This window comes from Muntiacus reevesi, chromosome 4 (assembly GCF_963930625.1).
Source record: "Muntiacus reevesi chromosome 4, mMunRee1.1, whole genome shotgun sequence".
Classification (NCBI taxonomy): Eukaryota; Metazoa; Chordata; class Mammalia; order Artiodactyla; family Cervidae; genus Muntiacus; species Muntiacus reevesi.
In genome coordinates this window covers 91,786,468-91,809,539 of record NC_089252.1, presented here as the reverse complement: position 1 = coordinate 91,809,539, position 23,072 = coordinate 91,786,468, and the positions used below count along the sequence as shown (strand labels likewise).

At 40.0% G+C, this 23,072-nt stretch overlaps 1 protein-coding gene and 1 pseudogene across 1 annotated transcript in view; one reads left to right on the top strand and one right to left on the bottom strand.

The window, feature by feature from the left end:
- The window catches only part of TAFA1 (TAFA chemokine like family member 1), a 513,193-nt gene that overhangs the window by 318,811 nt on the left and 171,310 nt on the right, over positions 1-23,072 (top strand). The window lies entirely within an intron of this gene.
- Positions 1,456-22,340, bottom strand: LOC136166343 (ladinin-1-like; annotated as a pseudogene).

The window sequence follows — 23,072 nt, the reverse complement described above, 5'->3', positions numbered from 1 at the left end:
GCGATTTCCCAGACAAGAATACTGGAGTGGGTTGCCATTCCCTCCTTTAGGAGATCTTCCCAATCCAGGGATCAAACTCACATCTCCTGCATTGGCAGGCAGATTCTTTACCACTAAGTCAGTAAGGAAGCCCCTTATTTATATAAACTGTCATTAATAAAAAGTTTAATTTCTGCCTACTGTCTGATAACTACATTAGTCAGTTATTGCTACAACACTGCTACATAACACATTACATCAAAACTTGCCTGCTCAAAATAAACATTTATTTAAATAAGTATTTATTGTATACTCATTGAGTTGCCTGGAGTTTGCTTCGTCTCAGCTAGGCTTGTCTAAGCTTGGATCTGAGCAATCAGCTGGATTCAAGTCTGTGCCCTATTTCTTTACTCTGGGGCCAGGATAAAGAAAAGCAGCTTTTAAGGGCATTGTCTACTTGTGGTGAGTGGCAGGGACAGGAGGTAAACACACAGTGGCTCTTGAGGACTTGGACTAAGAAGAGACACTCTGGAGGCTCCACCCACATTCTGTATGGACAAAACTAACATCAGTGTGATGGGAAGTGTGGACATGAGTGTGACTACCAGGAGAGGCGTGGATGTGGAAGAATCACAGCAATGACTAAATACACAAGAACACCTCTTCGTATTTTCTCCCTGTCAAAGACGTGATTGGATTATAACCAGCATAGCATTAAAAGAACTGTATTTTGTCTGTAAGATATAACAGGATTTTATTTCGTGACTCTTATTAAAGTTATTCTTTCATAATTTTATAACATTTTTATCACAGATGACTTAGATATAAAGATACAGTGAATTGCATTATTAGAATCAGGGACAAAGTACATATCTCGATCATTGTTTTAAAGATGATTATGACAGTATGTAGGCTTCCCAGGTAGCGCTAGTGGTAAAGAACCTGCCTGCCAATGCAGGAGACATAAGAGACATGGGTTCGATTCCTCGGTTGGGAAGATCATCTGGAGGAGGGCATGGCACCCCACTCCAGTATTCTTGCCTGAAGATCCCCATGGACAGAGGAGCCTGGCAGGCTACAGTCCATAAGGTCACAAAGAGTCGGACATGACTAAAATGACTTAGCACTCTTGCACACATGACAATATGCATGGTAATGGCCACCAAATTTGACAGAAAAAGTAAGTTAAAGGGTCAGTTGTTTTTTGAAGATGTTATATATGCTACAAGAAACACAGGAAATTTGTGTATCACTGAAAGTATTTTATTAAAACCTCTTTGGTGCTTTGTATTTTGGTAGAACTAGGACTTAAATCCTCTTGTCCTATATAGAAACATACTTCTACAATATGCACAATTCTAGTTAGACATTTTCATTGTTACTTAAGATGCAGCCCCTGATACTGTTCCTAATGTAGGAACTGCTAATGTAACTGTAACTGTTCCTAATGTAGGCTGCTGGCCTGAGACTGGCTCCTCACACCTCGGCACCCAGTGGGAGTTCTGGCTTCTTCCTCCACTGGGGCCTCCTGCCAGCTGCCGACTCCCTCTGCGTCTCCTGGTTCTGCGGGCCCTGCTGTGCTGACTCCTGGGTCCTGCTAATCCAAAGGTTGAGCCGCGACGTCACCACCCCTGAGAGCTACAAGTTCTCCTTGCGGCTGGAGGCTGGGCCCGCTCTGCTCTGGCCCGCCAGCTCTTTCTCGAAGAGGTGGCATTTTCTGGCAACATCCACGGAAGCCATGAAGAACTCAGTGAGGGACGGGTTTGCACACTTGACGGACTCTGATCTCTGAATGGCCAAGTGGTATCGCTCCAGCTTCAGGCCTAATTTGACCGATATGGCCAGGAGCCTCACCCTGGCGCTGTGGGTTAATGCCGCCTCTGAGCTGTCTCTCCGGGGGCTCATCTGGAAGGAGATGGGGGGGGGGCTGGAGCGCTGCAGGGCCCTGCTGAAGGTGGGCAAGGCCCGTGTCAGTGAGGGGTCCTTCGCCTCAGCCTCTGTGCTGGGGATCCTCACCTGCAGAGTGATGGGCGGGAGGCCTCAGAGGCCCTTCCAAGGACTCAGGCTCCTTCTCAGGCCCAGCACCCTGCTGCCCCCCGGGGCTGGACGGGCGCTCCGCTGAGGCTGGGTGCACCCGGGCCTGGGACCGCGCTGCGGCCATGGCCGTGCCTGTGACCGGCTGCGTCTCGGGGCCGGGGTCTTCACGAAGACGGTGGCTTTCTCAGACACCAGTCTCTTTTCCGAGACGCTGGCTTTGTCTTGAACCGCCCTCTTTTCTGAGACGGCTCTCTCCTCCAGCACAGCGATTTTCTGGGCCACGGACCATTTACTGGGGCTGCGGTTCTTAGGGTCCAGGCTTGCTTCCGGCTCAAGTGTCTTCCCCGCAGCAGATGGCTTCTCGGAGCCTCAAAAATTTGAGGATACAAAAAATCAATAAGAATATCTGTCTACTTCTTTATCTTCTTTGCCATCTATACTAGTCTCTACTCAATGGTGTGTTACTAAACCAGTCCTCAAAAAAATTTACAAAAATAGGCTTTGAGATGTAATATTTGCCAATTTTTATGGTGTAAATATTCCCAATGTAGCTGCCTTCAGTTTACCAATGACTTAACAGCCAGCTCACAGAACTCTGCCATGAGCCAGCTCCCACAAACTTCTTCCACTATAAATAATATTATGTGTTCCTTTGAGGAGTATTTTTAGTCCCTTTTATCTTTTCTAATTATTCTTTCATATATCCTGAGTTTGTTCCCATCTACCATCAAGACACTAAACCAGGCTTAAGTGATTTTTGAAAACCAGGTTTAAAATATTGTGTTTGAAGCCTTGTAAACAAGCCACGGTGTTTTTGGTGTGCAATGGAAATTACATACCGTACATCAGAAGGTAGTATAGAATGAAAAGATATTGCAGGATGTCATTTGTTAAACATTCCTCATGATATTAGAAATAAGCTACTATTCTCTTTGAACTTGAATAGCCAAAGTTTCCCTGAGTCAAAGAGGACATCTCCTTGTCTACCCTCAGTTCCATTTGAGATGGGCCATGTGAAATCCTTAATTAATTCTGCTGATTTCACTGAGGAATGTTGTTGATATGATATATATGCCATCTTGCCTTTGTCTTGTGAATGGACATGGATTAGAATGGGGGGAATAGTCTCTCATTTGCCAGGTGATAAGCAAAAGAGCTAAAGTAGGTAGAGTTTACTTTTAAACAGTCCTCTTGTGCTGTTTTCTTTCCACAGCCAGTTCCCCAGAATTGAGTGATGACCTCATATTCTACACAGAATATATAGAATTCTCTTCCTGTTTTCTTTCAATGAATAGTCCCTTGTGCAGAAACAGAAAAGTTCAATCATGTATAACTTAGATACATTAACATCTTTGAAGGATTTCTAGGGGTAACTGCATATCAGTTCTTTTCTCTTACTCATTCATTCATTCACTCCTCACAGGCAGTATGCTACCTGCCCTGTCTTATCTGTTAGGAAAGATGCAAAAGTGAATTCTACCTTTTGAGAAATTACAGTCTAATGGGAAAGATAGAAATCTGACTTCTAGCCACATTTCCTTAATATCAGTAGGAGAGTAATGGGCCCATTGAGATTAGTGCTACAGGTTCAAATCAGAGGAAACAGTTCATCAGCGGGGGTGCTGGAAGTCAGAGAAAACTTCCTGGAAAGATCACATTAATCATGGGTAAGATACTAACAGAGAAGTTGAGAAAGAGTGAGGTAGTTGTTTTGTTCCTTTGATGATATTTTATTTAATACAGATTCCCTGCAGAAATTATAAAAATTTCACAAGCTAATAGTGAAATACAAAATAATGTTACTTAATAAGCCAATAAATAAATAACATACTTTAAAACAATGATAGATTAATTATATGACTGTTCCAGGTGAAGAGAGAGGAAAGGAATAAAGTTCATATTTAGTTCGCAGTGTATCTTCCTATGAGTTGATTCTCAGGAGACAGAGTTTCTCCAACCAGGAGTTGGTATTCAACTGACAGTGCAAAATCAAAACTCCCTGTAGTTAGAGCATGTTGCTAGGGAACAAAGGTGCTGGTGTAGGCGGTCAAGATGATCTCATTTGTGGGGCCTCTGCATGGTTTGCACCACTATTTGGTAGAGTCATCTTTTCTAGACAGGAGCTATTGCCCCAAGGTCTTCAGAGAGCTATTTAGATCAGTGAAGAGTCTCCTTGCTCAGCTTGAACACTGTTGGAAAGCCTTAACTAACTTCACTAACTTCAGTAAATTCTTCACTAACTCTGGTATTTATTGTGGAAATGTCTCCTCACCATAGTTGCTTGTTCACTTGTTCTTATTGATAAGCCACCAGCATGGCCCCTCAGAGGCCAAGCTGCTTGATACCCATTGGCACCATGCATGTAGGTGACAGCATCCTGAGACAACAACTTCACTTTTTTATCCAAACAACTTTACTTAGAAAAGCAACTTGGTAATATACATGTTTCAATGCTATTCTCTCAGATCATCCCACCCTCGCCTTTTCCCACAGAGTCCAAAAGTCTGTTCTATACTTCTGTGTCCCTTTTTCTGTACTGCATATAGGGTTATCATTACCATCTTTTTAAATTCCATATATATGCATTAGTATACTGTATTGGAGTTTGTCTTTCTGGCTTACTTCACTCTGTATAATGGGCTCCAGTTTCATCCATCTCATTAGAACTGATTCAAATGTATTCTTTTTAGTGGCTGAGTAATATTCCATTGTGTATATGAAACATGTATATTATCAAGTGTGAAACAGATCGCCAGCCCAGGTTGGATGCATGAGACAAGTTCTCAGGGCTGGTGCACTGGGAAGACTCAGAGGGATGGTATGGGGAGGGAGGTGGGAGAGGGGGTCAGGATGGGGAACACATGTAAAACCATGGCTGATTCATGTAAATGAATGGCAAAAACCACTACAATATTGTAAAATAATTAGCCTCCAACTAATAAAAATAAATGAAAAAATAAATAACTTGATTTTGTCATAAACAAGTGGATTTAAAATCATATCAAACCATTGTACAATAATTATTTTCCTGAATAGAAGCAGTCACAGAAGTAAAGATTCAGGGATGGGGGACTAGCACGTAAAGACCAAGAAATCCTGGTTATTTCCATTTGACCTGAGCTTAAAACAAACACAGAGGAGACATGGAATTTTAAAAGTCAGCTTTATTAACAGGGCCTTCAGGGCCAAACCAAGGTGGTTTGGCACCATAGAGCATTGAGAGTTGATAGTTGAGTGAGGTTACATTTGGGCAGTGGATCCTGCTAAAGAATATGCATCATCAAATTGTTACCACTTTCTCCTAAGTCCATTCACACTTTTAGATGATGGATGGATGGGTGGATAGATGGAGTGTTTCCACCCTTTTGACAAGTTCTGAGGCTGGCTGGCCTTTCTAAGCAATGACAACTGACCTCAGCAAGAATAGGATAAAGGGTATAAACCTACGAAGTAAGGGCTGCCTGTGCCCTCCATGGCCTCAGTAATAATATGTCAGTGGAGTTAGAGGCTCAAGCTAGTTTGGAAGTGAATGTTAGAAGATGCTAGAAAGTCTGAGTTTTGCCACCTTAATGCAGAACAGCAGAATGGATGGCCTGCTGGCTTTTGTTTTGGTTCTCTTGTCTGATTCTCTTTAGAACCAAGAGCTTCAACTGAGTATCTTTAATCAACTCCAAAGGACTGTGAACTTGTTTATTTCAGTAACACAGCAGTGAGATGGAGCTAGTTAAATTTAGCTAAAATGTTAAGTACCATTCAAATATTTTTTTTCTCTTTCTTTAACTGTACAAATCCCGTAGAAAATACGATTTTCATGTCTTAATTGAGATACCGAAAGTGTCTTTTATTCTCAGCATGCTTGAGATAGCAAAGTAATTTTCAAACTGAATGTGATTGTCTCAGACAGTCATGATTCAAATATTTAATCTAAAGCAAAAATTCCCAGAGTGCTTCTCTCATCATTTCTCAGTTCTGCAGAGAATAAAAGCCTCAACTTTATATGATCTGATATTATTTCCATTATTGGTATTATGCTGTAGGCAAATATCCTTCAAGAGGCCAAGTTTCCTTCCTTCATGCTTAGAACTGTAGGCATCACAAAGGCCCAATCTGGCCTTTGACAATATGAGCTGCTGCTACCTTGTAATCTGGGGAGTATTTAATAACAATAATTTTACTTTATGCAGTGCAGCCTTTAAGATTTAATAGTAGATTCTTTGCACACTCAAAGTATCTTTCCTTTTTCTTCTCAAAGCCTTTTTAAATTCATGGATCAAAATTCCTATAGGTTAGTTGTTTTAACAAAGTGCTATCAGGTGAACTATGTAGGCGTGGGTGAGAATCTATAGATTGATTACCTGGGGAATTTGATGAAAGAAACTTACTTAGCAAGCCCCTGGAGTCATTTTGAGCTTTCTCATTACCCATTAAGAGGAAAATGTCATCCACTAACTCTCTTCCCTAAATGGCTGGCATTTGCATACACCCCAAACAAATAAATGTTACATCTCAAGCAGTTTTCCTCCAAGAGTAGTCTTCTGACCACCTACGTATAAATCTCCTGATGAGAATAAAAAATGTAGACCTCAGGGGGAATAGAGGACCAATAATTCAAAAAAGAAAAAAGGAATTCTTAGGCTCACTGAAATCTGAGACCCATTGGTTTCTGTGCTTGGCAGTTTCACTATTTAAGTTATCCCTGCAACTTCTGTACATACTGTGTTGGTGATGGTTTAGTCGTTAACTCATGTCCGACTCCTTGCAACCCTATGAACCGTGGCCTGCCAGGCTCCTCTGTCCATGGCATTTCCCAGGCAAGCAGACTGGAGTGGTTTGTCATTTCCTTCTCCAGGGGATCTTCCCGACCCAGAAATTGAACTCATGTCTCCTGGATTGCAGGAGATCCTTTACCACTGAGTCACCAGGGAAGTCCCATACATACATAGAGTAGCCTCCCCCGTATTTGTAGGTAAAAGGCCAGTGAGGCCAACAAAGCTTACGTCCATGTCTCTCAAACTGTGCTGAGTCACCCTTGGGCACTGCCTCGTTCTCATAGACACTACAGAATATTTTAAATTTTTCAGGAAATTAGAATGATACTCAACATCTCTTGAACACACTGAAGCTCAGGGTAGTTCAGTCTGAAACTGCATAAGGGGTTTTTTGTTTGTTTGTTTTTATGTATTTTAAGCTAATTTTTGTTGGAGCATAGTTACTTTACCAAGTTGTGTTAGTTTCTACTTTACAGCAAATGAATCAGCCCTACATATTCATAACCCCTCTCTTTTGGACTTTGTTCCCATTCAGGCTAGATATTTTTGATGATGTCATATCTTTGTATAGCTGAGTTTCAGTAGTTGCTGCAATCACAAGCATATACCATGAGAAAATCAGTGTGGAGCAAGAAATAAGAGTAATGGTATCTAAGAAGTTGTGCAGAAATACTATTTTGTAATATTTTATATACATTGTCTTTATCCATATTATCTTTCAGATTATGTATATTACATTTTCAAATGGTTGTTAAATTGTTAGGATGTAGATATCTGTTAGGTTGCTTGAACTGACTACTTATAAATGGAAATGTTAAGTATTTTTTGCGTCTAGATACATTGTGAAGGAACTGCTGAGATACTGTAGGTGCCACGTGACAGGACAAAGTTCAGGAACTGCTGGCTAAGGCATGAATTTGAGGAAATAAAATACTAACCTGAGTCTACCTATTTTTACATGTTCTGTCTGTACACCAGTGCATCTTAGATCATAATCTCAGCAAAGGGTTCCAGAGGACAGGTGTGCGCATGAGCCAGCTCTGATGTGATACACCTTTTTTGTCCAAGTGATCAGCATAAGCATCCTCCCCCTACTCCAACAAATAGTCAGATTGAACCAAGTATCACGTGACCTTGACTCCAGCCCTGACTTTGCTCTGATGTAGCTATGCGACTTGGGCCAGGTCACTTAGCTTCTCCGCATTTCTAGGTTTCATTAAGTCCCCTCTAGCTAATAACAAAGATAAGAGCAAGAATAACAATAAAAATCTATGCACCTATACCTGACGGGCACTCTGTTAAATGCTTTGTGTCATTATTATTTGTGTTTAACCTTCAAATATCCTTGAATTAGTTTCTTTTATTATTCCTATGCCACAGATGGGCAAACAGATTAGAAGGAGGTGAAGCTAACTCAGGCTTTTCAACACCAGAACTTGTGCTCTTAATCCTTGTCTATTAGTTGTTCAGCTGTTCAGTCGTATCCAACCCTTTGCAACCCCATAGAGTGATACATAAATTGATTTTGAATTAGGTTCGTATATGGTTTCTTTAAAATGAGAAAGTTAAATTGAGTGCCTCATTCATATTTCAATCTCAGGAGATCAATAGCAAGTGGAGTCTAATAAAACATTAGCCTTTGCTAACAGTCTACCATCCAGGGCCTGGGAGGGGTCATCATTTTGAACCAGACCATTCAATGATCTCTCAAGATGCTACGTCCTGACCCAGGCCCGCAGACGTGTCATTGAGGAATAGGCTGCAGTGGATTGGAACAGAGTGGGCAAGCAGGGCCAGGTATCACCTCTACCTCGTTCAGGCAGAAGAGGCTTAGAAGTATGAATCTGGGACCAGGCAGGTGTGGCTATCCTCCCCATTTGCCTGTAGTTGTCATTACATCAGCTTTTCCTTATATAATGGGACAAATGTAGAAAGAGAGGCTTTTACACAGAAAAATCCTGACTCAAGAAAAATAGAAAAGGGATTCACATCACTCCGGGTATAAGGAGTCAGAGAAGTTCTTGAGAAGCTCGCAGTACATTGATGTGAGGAGCAGAGTGACACCTAAGCTTGACAGGCAGACCCAGGAGATCATGTTCAAGCATTTTGTTAAGGCAGAAACATAACATTCCTTTAAAATTTTTCTTCCAGCCTGGAACATACTCTTATGGCCAGAATTTTCTTTCTTTCTTTTTTTTTTTTTTTTTAAAGAAAAAATAAGCCTCAGCAAAAAGTGTCATGTTTACCAGATGATTGTGTTAGAATATTTTTAATGAAGATTCTGGAAAACCAGGGGTACCTCACTGGAAATTTATATGCTTTTTTTAGGTGCAGAAAGGTAGAAGTAGGAAAAAGAAAGTTAGAATATGTACTGAAAATTCTTGATAATGAAATACACACTTTCCTTCTTAGAGTGAAAGACGGGAAAGATTGGCAAGAGATTGCAGTTTGTTAAGTTATATATCTGGTTTTATCAGCCAACTAAAAATCATCTTAGAATTGTTCTAGAAGGAATGGCCAGCTACTTATTTGCTGTTCTTTATACACAGTTTCTCTAGGAACTACCTACCTGTATGTGGATCAGCTTTGACTATTTGAGAAGCTAAAGTATCTAAAAGTAGAAGAGGAGTGGGTAGTTCACCAAAATGGAAAGCTTTATATGTTATTCTTGGCTTAGACAGTAAAGAATCTTCAGGCAATGCAGGAGACCCAGGTTCAATCTCTGGGTCCAGAAGATCCCCTGAAGAAGGGCATGGCTAACCACTCCAGTATTCTTGCCTGGAGAATTCCATGGACAAAAGAGCCTAGTGGGCTATAGCCAATGAGGTCACAAAGAGTTGGACATGAGTGAGTAACTAACACAGTCACTTTTTACTTTTTAATGTGATTCTTCAGCAAGGCATGCTGTTTTACCTGGTATTGTCCTTATCTGAGCCCCAGAAAGGGGTTCACAAAGGGGTTCTCGCAGCATAATTATCTCCAAGTGACAGTACCTGGAGAGATACTTTAAGTTACAGTTTTTCTGAAGACAGCAGAAGAGTTGATTGACAGTGATTGCTAACACTTTTTTGAACCCCTTTTTTCTGACTATCACTGTACACAGCATTTGATTTACCTTATCTCATATAAATGCCAAGGCAGCCTTCAGAGGCTCCAAGTCACAAAGTGACATGCACAAGTTTAAAGTTTCTGACTAGAGTTGTTCCATACTCCTCAGTAATGAGTGGTATCACTTTCCCAGCCTCTTTCCCTGATATATGTATCTATATATGTTTATATAGTTTATTTTATTGCCCATATTTGTATTTATAAATATATCTTTATATAATTATACATTTTATCATGTATAAATTATTGCATAATTACCATATATAATTATATATTTTATAAATATATATGTATATATTATATAGCATGGTGGGGCAAATTCATTCAATTGATAAAGGCAGCTGGAGGGCTGATGAAATCATGAAATAAGATATGTGATAGAACTTTCCAGTTTCTGTGGTTCAGGCCAGGGTGAGGAGGAGGGTGAAGAAATGGCAATATCTTACTTTACATGCCCACATATAAAAACAATTAGACTAAAAAGACAGCATGGGGAAAAATTCTGGTAGAAGTCTTCAGATCTTCCTAAGAGCAAACATCTGCTACCATTCTTAAACTAAGGAACGGTCTTTGCTTTGCTCCAGTCTGTTTTCCCCATTGAGTTTCTGGGATCTTACTCTGTCTGGGTCAGGAAGATCACCTGAGAAGGGGATGGCTAATCCCTTCATGCCACCTGCACTGAGATGCCCTGTTCTGGAATTACAGCTATTATTATACATCATATTCACGTGGAATATTCTTAGTGCTTATATTTTAGCAGAAAGTACAATCTTCACTTTCTGGTCCTTTATGAAATGTTTTGCTTTTTCTTAAACATACTCAGTAAATATTAGCTGCTGTTTACCATTTAGCAGGAATGCCTTGGAAGATGCTATACCTTTATGCAGCCTGCATGCTCTCTCTGCCTCTCAAACTCTTGCTCTATAGAGACTGCTTGCAAAAAAAACTCACTTCTGGCTTCAAATCCAAGTTAGAAACAGTTCCCCTGTAGTAGAGCGCTATAACAGTTTCCATGTGACATAGTTAGCCCTATAGGACAGGGCTTGATAGTCTTATTTTATAATGGATCAAACAGTAAATAATTTAGGCTGTGCTAATCGTATGGTTTCTGTTGCAACTGCATGACTCTGCCATGGGAGCGTGAAAGCAGCCGTAGATAATATGTAAATGAATGACTGTAGTTGTGTTCCAACAAAACTTTCTTTACAGCAGATGTTAGGCTGCATTCGACCCATGGAGATGGATTTGGCCCATGGGACACAATTTGCTGACCCCCACTCTAAAATCACTGGCTCTGACTTATTGTGTGTGTGTATGTATGTGTGTGTTTATAAGAGCCTTACTTTTAACCACATAAAGAATCGGCCTGCAGTGCAGGAGACCTGGGTTCGATCCCTGGGTTGGGAAGATCCCCTGGAGAAGGGAAAGGCTACCCACTCCAGTATTCTGGCCTGGAGAATTCCATGGACTGTATAGTCCATGGGGTCGCAAAGTGTTGGACACTACTGAGCGACTTTCACTTTCAGAGTTTAGCCACAGCCAATCGTGATCAGCTTTTGAAAGGGCATATTTGGGGATTATAGCTATTATCATTCTTTGCAACGTGTTCACTGGTATTGTCTTTGAACAGCTACTCTCCTGTGGAGATTCTTTCTCTGAATCTCTATTTGGAATGGGTGACTACAAGTCTTCAGGTGAAAGATGGGGTGACATGATGGAAATGGTATGAATGTGAGAAGACTTGGGTTCTATCCTGCTCCTGCCATTTACCAGTTTCACAATGTTGATTTTCCGGAGTCTTTACATGCTTTATCTGTAAAACAGACATACTTCACAGGGAAATAATGGTATATAGAGCAGAAGTTTGTTTTGCTTTGTTGTTTTTTTTTTTATTATGGTCTTTACCTCTTGTGTGCATATCTAGAGCAAGTTACTTCACCTTTTTAGCCTCAGTATCATTGTCAGTAACACAAGATAATACCCTTTAATAATTAACTGAGATAATGTATGTAAAGTACTTGGTACATAGTAATTCTATACTAACCTATTTTTGTTTATCACTATAGTTATAATGGTGGAATGCTTCATAACTTCTAAGCCAGAGGATACATTTGGATGCAATGTATTTCTCAGTTTTCCTCTTGTTTAAAATTTTTCTAACTGGTTTACGTTCAGTTGCTTATCTTGACTTACACAGTCAAATGTATTTGACTTTTTAAACAACAGTTTATTTCATCTTACGCATATGCTTTTTCTTTTGAGCTAGAAATTTAGAAGTAGTACCAATGTCAAGCTACCCAAGACCTTTATTCCTAATTTTAGCCTTGGGTACCTTTGAGAGGGACATTCAAACTATAAAAGTCAGCCCACGTTTTTTGTTTTTTGGTTTTTTTGCTATTAGTTAAATTTAAGTTTGGGTCCTGAAACACCAATGAATTATCAAGGACTTCCTTCTTGCTACAATTCTGACATAGTTCAACCCAAGTTTCTTTATGACCCCTATTTTCTTGCCTTTCTTCTCTATCCACAATACCTCTGAAAGCAATTTTAAAAACTCAACATGAAATGTAAGAATGAATTACTGTAACCCCCTACCAGCCACAGGGTTCATATCCCTTCCTGAAAAGTAGCATTGTTGGAAATAATGGAGGAGAAAAGATCGAGGACTCATATAAAATAGAAGGTTGGAGGAAAAGCAATAGGTATTTCTTTTAATAATTAAAAAAACATGCTTGACAAAAGCTCTAGAAGGCTTTGCTTCTAAAACAAACTGGATTTCTGATGTTAAATTTTATTAGTAGTAATCACTTTATATGATTACTTATATGTACACACTTCATATGATTCATAAGATGCCTTAGGAAGCATCACTACGAACAAACCTAGTGGAAGTGATGGAATTCCAGTTGAGCTATTTCAAATCCTAAAAGATGATGCTGTGAAAGTGCTGCACTCAATATGTCAGCAAATTTGGAAAACTCAGCAGTGGCCACAGGGCTGGAAAAGATCAGTTTTCATTCCAGTGCCAAAGAAAGGCAATGCCAAAGAATGTTCAAACTACCGCGCAATCGCACTCATTTCACATGCTAGCAAAGTAAAGCTCAAAATTCTCCAAGCCAGGCTTCAGCAATACATGAACTGTGAACTTCCAGATGTTCAAGCTGAATTTAGAAAAGACAGAGGAACCAGAAATCAAATTGCCAACATCCGTTGGCAAGAAAAAGCAAGAGAGTTCCAGTAAAACATCTAATTCTGTTTTATTGACTATGCCAAAGATTTTGACTATGTGGATCACAATAAATGAAAATTCTGAAAGAGATGGGAATACCAGACCACCTGACCTGCCCCTTGAGAAACCTGTATGCAGGTCAGGAAGCAACAGTTAGAAGTGGACATGGAACAACAGACTGGCTCCAAATAGGAAAAGGAGTATGTCAAGGCTATATATTGTCACCCTACTTATTTAACTTATATGCAGAGTACATCATGAGAAACTCTGGGCTGGAGGAAGCACAAGCTGGAATCAAGATTGCCAGGAGAAATATCAATAACCTCAGATATGCAGATGACACCACCCTTATGGCAGAGAGTGAAGAGGAACTAAAAAGCCTCTTGATGAAAGTGAAAGAGGAGAGTGAAAAAGTTGGCTTAAAGCTCAACATTCAGAAAACTAAGATCATGGCATCTGGTTCCATCACTTTATGGCAAATAGATGGGGAAACAGTGACTGACTTTATTTTTCTGGGCTCCAAAGTCACTACAGATAGTGATTGCAGTCATGAAATTAAAAGACGCTTGCTCCTTGGAAGGAAAGTTAGGACCAACCTAGACAGCATATTAAAAAGCAGAGACATTAATTTGCCAACAGAGGTCTGTCTAGTCAAGGCTATGGTTTTTGCAGTGGTCATGTATGGATGTGAGAGTTGGACTGTGAAGAAAGCTGAGCGCCAAAGAATTGATGCTTTTCAACTATGGTGTTGGAGAAGACTCCTGAGAGTCCCTTGGACTGCAAGGAGATCCAACCAGTCCATCCTAAAGGAGATCAGTCCTGGGTGTTCATTGGAAAGACTGATGTTGAAGCTGAAACTCCAATACTTTGACCACCTGATTCAAAGAGCTGACTCATTTGAAAAGACCCTGATGCTGGGAAAGATTGAAGGCAGGGCCGACAGAGGATGAGATGGTTGGATGGCATCACTGACTCAATGGACATGAGTTTGGGTGTACTCTGGAAGTTGGTGATAGGCAGGGAAGCCTGGTGTGCTGTGATTCATGAGGTCGTGAAGAGTCAGACACGACTGACTGAACTGAACCGAATCACTTCATAATATATGTAAATCAAACCATCATACTATATGCCTTAAACATATACAGTGACGTATATCATTTATTTGTCAATGAAAATGTAAAAAAATGTAAAACCTTATTAGAAGGCTGATACCAATCTGCTTCTTGTTCCTTTATGGAGGACTGATGTGTTTGTTTGTTTGTTTTTTATCTGGAAAGTTCAGAGTCATTCTTTATATGTTCAGGAAATTTGGCAAGTTTTCCTAAGGCATCATAAAAACTGATGTAGATTTTCCCTCAGCTCTGTTATTTAGGCTGTAATTTTTCTTTGAGATTTTTCCCTTAAACCAGTCTTTGGTATCTTTAAACTCAAAGTCCTTTATGCTTGTTTTTTTCTTTGTTTCTACAAGCAAAATTCTTTCTAATTGCCAAAGATTTCCTCCACATATCATCCTACTTAAGTGCCTATTTTTCTGGACGTGATGTCCTCTTATAAAGTGTTACAGGAATAAAAATACTATCTCTCCTATGCCCTATAGAGTTATATTCCAACCATATGTACAAAAGGAAAAGTGAGTACAGGTAACCCTTGAACAACATGGGTTTGAAATGTACAGGTCCACTTACATGCAAATATTTCTCAGTAGCAAATATGACAGTACTATGCTGTCCAAGGTTGGCTGAATGCGTGGATGTGAAGGAACTGCTTATTTGAAGGGATGACTGTAAGGTATATGCAGATCAACCTCTGAGTTCTTTAAAGGTCAAATGTTAGTTCTTCAGCATATCTATTGTATTTGGACATGTAATGCTTTTAGAATTTGACCTGGCATGCAAAAATTTTACACACAAAAAATGTAGATCAAGATCAGCAAATTTTAACTATAAAGGGCCAGATAATAAACATTTTAGGTTTCAAGGGCCATGGTTCTTAGCTGCAAATATTTAACTCTGCCACTGTAGAGAGGAAGCAGTTATAGACAATATGTAGACAAAACAGCATGACTGATTTTCTTTTTTTTTTTTTTTTTTTTCGTTTATTTTTATTAGTTGGAGGCTAATAACTTTACAATACTGTAGTGGTTTTTGCCATACATTGACATGAATCAGCCATGGATTTACATGTGTTCCCCATCCCGATCCCCCCTTCCACCTCCCTCCCCATCCCATTGTTCTGGATCTTCCCAGTGCACCAGCCCTGAGCACATGTCTCATGCATCCAACCTGGGCTGGCGATCTGTTTCACCCTTGATAGTATACTTCTTTCGATGCTTTTCTCTCAGAACATCCCACCCTTGGCTTCTCCCACAGAGTCCCAAAGTCTGTTCTATACATCTGTGTCTCTTTTTCTGTTTTGCATATATGGTTATCGTTACCATCTTTTAAAATTCCATATATATGCATTAGTATACTGTATTGGTCTTTATCCTTCTGGCTTATTTCACTCTGTATAATGGGCTCCAGTTTCATCCATCTCATTAGAACTGATTCAAATGTATTCTTTTTAATGGCTGAGTAATATTCCATTGTGTATATGTACTATAGCTTCCTTATCCATTCGTCTGCTGATGGGCATCTAGGTTGCTTCCATGTCCTGGCTATTATAAACAGTGCTGTGATGAACATTGGGGTGCATGTGTCTCTTTCAGATCTAGTTTCCTTGGTGTGTATGCCCAGGAGTGGGATTGCTGGGTCATATGGCAGTTCTATTTCCAGTTTTTTAAGGAATGTCCACACTGCTCTCCATAGTGACTGTACTAGTTTGCATTCCCACCAACAGTGTAAGAGGGTTCCCTTTTCTCCACACCCTCTCCAGCATTTATTGCTTGTAGACTTTTGGATAGCAGCCATCCTGACTGTCGTGTAATGGTACCTCATTGTGGTTTTGGTTTGCATTTCTCTGATAGTGAGTGATGTTGAGCATCTTTTCATGTGTTTGTTAGCCATCTGTATGTCTTCTTTGGAGAAATGTCTGTTCAGTTCTTTGGCCCATTTTTTGATTGGGTCATTTATTTTTCTGGAGTTAAGCTGCAGGAGTTGCTTGTATATTTTTGAGATTAATCCTTTGTCTGTTGCTTCATTTGCTATTATTTTCTCCCATTCTGAAGGCTGTCTTTTCATCTTGCTTATAGTTTCCTTTGTTGTGCAAAAGCTTTTAAGTTTAATTAGGTCCCATTTGTTAATTTTTGCTTTTGTTTCCAATATTCTGGGAGCTAGATCATAGAGGATCCTGCTGTGATTTATGTCAGAGAGTGTTTTGCCTATGTTCTCCTCTAGGAGTTTTATAGTGTCTGGTCTTACCTTTAGATCTTTAATCCATTTTGAGTTTATTTTTGTGTATGGTGTTAGAAAGTGTTCGAGTTTCATTCTTTTACAAGTGGTTGACCAGTTTTCCCAGCACCACTTGTTAAAGAGGTTGTCTTTTTTCCATTGCATGTCTTTGCCTCCTTTGTCGAAGATAAGGTGTCCATGGGTATGTGTATTTATCTCTGGGCTTTCTAGTCTATTCCATTGATCTATATTTCTGTCTTTGTGCCAGCACCATACTATCTTGATGACTGTGGCCTTGTAGTAGAGCCTGAAGTCAGGCAGGTTGATTCCTCCAGTTCCATTCTTCTTTTTCAAGATTGCTTTGGCTATTCGAGGTTTTTTGTATTTCCATACAAATTGTGAAATTATTTGTTCTAGTTCTGTGAAAAATACCATTTATAGCTTGATAGGGATTGCATTGAATCTATAAATTTCTTTGGGTAGTATAGTCATTTTCACAATATTGATTCTTCCAATCCATGAATACGGTATATTTCTCCATCTATTTGTGTCCTCTTTGATTTCTTTCATCAGTGTTTTATAGTTTTCTATATATAGGTCTTTCATTTCTTTAGGTAGATATACTCCTAAGTATTTTATTCTTTCTGTTGCAATGGTGAATGATATTGTTTCCTTAATTTCTCTTTCTGTTTTCTCATTGTTAGTGTATAGGAATGCAAGGGATTTCTGTGTGTTAATTTTATATCCTGCAACTTTACTATATTCATTGATTAGCTCTAGTAATTTTCTGGTAGAGTCTTTAGGGTTTTCTATGTAAAGGATCATGTCGTCTGCAAATAGTGAGAGTTTTACTTCTTCTTTTCCTATCTGGATTCCTTTTATATCTTTTTCTGCTCTGATTGCTGTGGCCAACACTTCCAAAACTGTGTTGAATAGTAGTGGTGAGAGTGGGCACACTTGTCTTGTTCCTGACTTTAAGGGAAATGCTTTCAATTTTTCACCATTGAGGATAATGTTTGCTGTGGGTTTGTCATATATATCTTTTATTATGTTGAGGTCTGTTCCTTCTATTCCTGCTTTCTGTAGAGTTTTTATCATAAATGGATGTTGAATTTTGTCAAAGGCTTTTTCTGCATCTATTGAGATAATCATATGGTTTTTATCTTTCTATTTGTTAATGTGGTGTATTACATTGATTGACTTGCAGATATTAAAGAATCCTTGCATTCCTGGGATAAAGCCCACTTGGTCATGATGCATGATCCTTTTAATATGTTGTTGGATTCTGTTTGCTAGAATTTTGTTAAGGACTTTTGCATCTATGTTCATCAGTGATATTGGCCTGTAGTTTTCTTTTTTTGTGGCATCTTGGTCTGGTTTTGGTATTAGGGTGATGGTGGCCTCATAGAATGAGTTTGGAAGTTTACCTTCTTCTGCAGTTTTCTGGAAGAGTTTGAATAAGATAGGTGCTACTTTTGGTAGAATTTCTCTAAACTTTTGGTAGAATTCAGCTGTGAAGCCATCTGGTCCTGGGCTTTTGTTTACTGGAAGATTTCTGATTACAGTTTCGATTTCCATGCTTGTGATGGGTCTGTTAAGATCTTCTATTTCTTCCTGGTTCAGTTTTGGAAAGTTGCACTTTTCTAAGAATTTGTCCATTTCTTCCAAGTTGTCCGTTTTATTGGCATATAGCTGCTGGTTGTAGTCTCTTATGATCCTTTGTATTTCAAAGTTGTCTGTTGTGATCTCTCCATTTTCATTTCTAATTTTGTTGATTTGGTCCTTCTCCCTTTGTTTCTTGATGAGTTTGGCTAATGGTTTGTCAATTTTATTTATCTTTTCAAAAAACCAGCTTTTAGCTTTGCTGATTTTTGCTATAGTCTCTTTTGTTTCTTTTGCATTTATTTCTTCCCTAATTTTTAAGATTTCTTTCCTTCTACTAACCCTGGGGTTCTTCATTTCTTCCTTCTCTAGTTGCTTTAGGTGTAGAGTTAGGTTATTTGCTTGACTTTTTTCTTGTTTCTTGAGGTAAGCCCGTATTGTTATGAACCTTACCCTTAGCACTGCTTTTACAGTGTCCCATGGGTTTTGGGTTGTTGTGTTTTCATTTTCATTCATTTCTATACATAGTTTTATTTCTTTTTTGATTTCTTCTATGATTTGTTGGTTATTCAGAAGCGTGTTATTTAACCTCCATATGTTGGAATTTTTAATAGTTTTTTTCCTGTAACTGAGATCTAATCTTCCTGCATTGTGGTCAGAAAAGATGACTGGAATGATTTCAATTTTTTTTTAATTCACCAAGGCTAGATTTATGGCCCAGGATGTGATCTATCCTGGAGAAGGTTCCTTGTGCACTTGAGAAAAAGGTGAAATTGATTGTTTTGGGGTGAATTGTCCTGTAGAGATCAACTAAGTCTAACTGGACCATTGTGTCATTTAAAGCTTGTGTTTCCTTGTTAATTTTCTTTTTAGTTGATCTATCCATAGGTGTGAGTGGGGTATTAAAGTCTCCCACTATTATTGTGTTATTGTTAATTTCCCCTTTAATTCTTGTTAGCATTTGCCTTACATATTGCGGCGCTCCTATGTTGGATGCATATATATTTATAATTGTTATATCTTCTTCTTGGATTGATCCTTTGATCATTATATAGTGTCCTTCTTTGTCTCTTTTCACAGCCTTTATTTTAAAGTCTATTTTATCTGATATGAGTATTGTGACTCCTGCTTTCTTTTGGTCTCCATTTGCATGAAATACTTTTTTCCAGCCCTTCACTTTCAGTCTGTATGTGTCCCTTGTTTTGAGGTGTGTCTCTTGTAGACAGCATATATAGGGGTCTTGCTTTTGTATCCATTCAGCCATTCTTTGTCTTTTGGTTGGGTCATTCAACCCATTTACATTTAAGATAATTATTGATAGGTATGGTCCCGTTGCCATTTGCTTTGTTGTTTTGGGTTCGCGTTCTTACAACTTTTCTGTGTTTCCTGTCTAGAGATGATCCTTTAGCATTTGTTGAAGAGCTGGTTTGGTGGTGCTGAATTCTCTCAGCTTTTGCTTCATATCTGAATGAGATCCTTGCTGGGTACAGTAATCTGGGTTGTAGGTTATTCTCTTTCATTACTTTAAGTATGTCCTGCCATTCCCTTCTGGCCTGAAGAGTTTCTATTGAAAGATCAGCTGTTATCCTTACGGGAATCCCCTTGTGCATTATATGTTGTTTCTCCCTTGCTGCTTTTAATATTTGCTCTTTGTGTTTGATCTTTGTTAATTTGATGAATATGTGTCTTGAGGTGTTTCACCTTGGGTTTATCCTGTTTGGGACTCTCTGGGTTTCTTGGACTTGCGTGACTATTTCCTTCCCCATTTTAGGGAAGTTTTCAGCAATTATCTCCTCAAGTATTTTCTCATGGCTTTTCTTTTTGTCTTCTTCTTCTGGGACTCCTATGATTCGAATGTTGGGGCGTTTCACATTGTCCCGAGCTCCCTGAGGTTGTCCTCATTTCTTTTGATTCTTTTTTCTTTCTTCCTCTCTGCTTCACTTATTTCCACCATTTTATCTTCTACCTCACTTATCCTATCTTCTGCCTCCATTATTCTACTGTTGTTTCCCTCCAGAGTGTTTTTTATCTCATTTATTGCATTATTCATTTTTAATTGACTCTTTTTTATTTCTTCTAGGTCCTTGTTAAACATTTCTTGCATCTTCTCAATCCTTGTCTCCAGACTATTTATCTATAACTCTATTTTGTTTTCAAGATTTTGGATCATTTTTATTATCATTATTCTAAATTCTTTTTCAGGTAGTTTCCCTGTCTCCTCCTCTTTTGTTTGGCTTGGTGGGCATTTTTCATGTTCCTTTACCTGCTGGGTATCTCTCCGCATTTTCATCTTATTTAGATTGCTGTGTTTGGGGTGGCCTTTCTGTATTCTGGTAGTCTGTGGTTCCTTTTTATTGTGGATGTTTCTCCTAGTGGGTGGGGTTGGACAATGGTTTGTTGAGGTTTCCTGGTTAGGGAAGCTTGCGTCGGTGTTCTGGTGGGTGGAGCTGGATTTCTTCTCTCTGGAATGCAATGGAGTGTCCAGTAGTGAATTTTGAGATGGGTCTATGGGTTTGGTGTGACTTTGAGCAGCCTGTATATTGATGCTTAGGGCTATGTTCCTGCATTGTTGGAGAATTTGTGTGGTATGTCTTGCTCTGGAGCATACTGGCTCTTGGGTGGTGGTTGGTTTCAGTGTAGGTATGGAGGCTTTTGGACGATTTCTTGTTAATTAATGTTCCCTGTAGTCAGGAGTTCTCTGGTGTTCTCAGGTTTTGGGCTTAAGCCTCTTGCCTCTGGACTTCAGTCTTATTCTTCCAGTAGCCTCAAGACTTCTCCATCCATACAGCACTGATAAAAAAACTTCTAGGTTAATGGTGAAAAGATTCTCCACCATGGGGGACACCCAGAGAGGTTCACAGAGTTACATGAAGAAGAGGAGAGGGAGGAAGGAGATAGAGGTGAGCAGGAGGAGAAAAAGGGGGACTCAAGAGGAGAGAGACAGATCTAGGCAGTACTCTGTTGCCTAAGTGTTCTCCGCAGCCTGGAACACCCACAGAGATTCACAGAATTGGACTGAGAAGAGAAGGGGGAGGGAGGAAAGAGAGGTGATCTGGGGGAGAAAAAGGAGAATCAAAAGGGGGAGTGAGTAATCAAATCAGTATGGGTACTGAAGGTTGGATTCTTAAATGTCCAAAGTTGATACCAAATACTGAAAAACAAAGATTAAAAATCTAAAGTAGAGGTTAGATTCTTAAAAATGCAATATTTAGAAAAACAAAAACACAAAAATTTAAGAAATATATATGAAGTTTGCTTTAAAAATAGTGTCCTTTTTTTTTTTCAAGGTTATAGTGGGTTATAAAAGTGACAATTAAGGAGTAATAGAGGAGTAATAGGCTTTAAAAAAAAGAAAAGAGAAAAAAAATTTTTTAATTAAAAAAAAGTAGTAAAAATATACCTAGGAATTTCTCTGGAGCTGTTGCAGGCAGTGTGGGTTTGGTTCAATTTCAGATAACTCCTTGTACCAGTTTACACTTCTCAATATCTATAGGCCCCTTCCAGTGTAGTCAGTGTTAACTACAGGGATTTTAATCTGTTGCACCGATCACTTCTAAAGCGGTTCCCTTTGTTTATTTGGCTTCTGTTTGCAGGTCTCTTCAGTGTCTAATTTCCACCCTGACACAAGTGGGTGGAGGTGGTCTCTTGTTTAGGTTCGCTTGTTCAGTCGTGCTGTGGGGAGGGAAGGGAGCTGCAGACAAATGTCACTGGCGTGCGTGGGGAACACTCGCAGTGTTCCAGCCACACTGGGTTTGACCCCGCTCATGATGTGTGTGCTTTCCCCGTCTACACTGCTCAGGCTCCAAGTTGCTCCACAAGGAGCAGGCCCTGAGTTGCCTGCGGTTCCAGTTTTCAGGTACTCCACAAAGGCACAGGCTTGCTTGGGCCTGCGTTTTGTGCCTTCCCTGTCCGAGCAGCTCAGGCCTCCAGGAGCTTGACGAGCACACTCTCCCCAGGTGCAGCTCGCCTTATCCCCTCCGCGGTCCCAGCCTCAGTTTCTGCGCGCAGGTCCAGTGTGCCCTGTGTCTCTTCTGGGGACCTGATCTCTGACTGCGACCCTCCTGGCAGATGTCGACCACCCAGAATCTCAGGAAGTCTTTGGTTAGAAACTGGGGCCTGTTTGCAGTTTGGTGGGGGGTGCCGTCTCTGGGGCCAAGTTTGTCCCTCCCCCCCGCCCCCCCACCCCCGCCTCTGGCGGGGGATGGATTGGTCCACCAGCGAGCTCTTCTCGAATTGCTCAGTCCCTTTGTTCTGCAAACGGCCAGCAGTGTGTTCCTGCTGGTTCATTTTCTCTCTCTCTCTCTTGCTATCCCACAGTTTAAGTTGCTATCTCAGGTTACCTCCCTCCGATTGCTCTCAGGGCCTTGGGGCCCGGTCCTTACCCTAAGCAATGCCGCCGACTCCTCTACGTTTCGCCCCCACTTGCTGGTGGTGGATGCAAGAGTCTGGGGTACTTTTCTGCTGGGAGTTGCTTTTAGGCTTGTAATCTGTGGGTTTTATTTATTTTTCCTCCCAGTTAGGTTGCCCTCCGGGATTCCAAAACTTCCCCCAGACCCACCGGTGAGAGGGTTTCCTGGTGTTTGGAAACTTCCTCTATTAAGACTCCCTTCCCGGGATGGATCTCCGTCCCTAACTCTTTTGTCTCTCTTTTTATCTTTTATATTTTTTCCTACCTCCTTTCGAAGACAATGGGCTGCTTTTCTGGGTGCCTGATGTCCTCTGCTAGCGATCAGAAGTTGTTTTGTGGAGTTTGCTCAGCGTTCAAATGATCTTTCAATGAATTTGTGGGGGAGAAAGTGGTCTCCCCGTCCTATTCCTCCGCCATCTTAGCTCCTCCTCCCATGACTGTTTTTCAAAACTTCACTTGAAAATGCAGATGGCAGATTGGAATTGTCTCTGGTCTGAGTTTGTACACTCTTGGTCTAGACTTTCACCTTCTCTTGAGGATAGAGACTAGAAGTTCGGCACCTCTGGGTCTGTATTCCCATGTCAGCATAACAGCCCTGAGCCAAATAACAA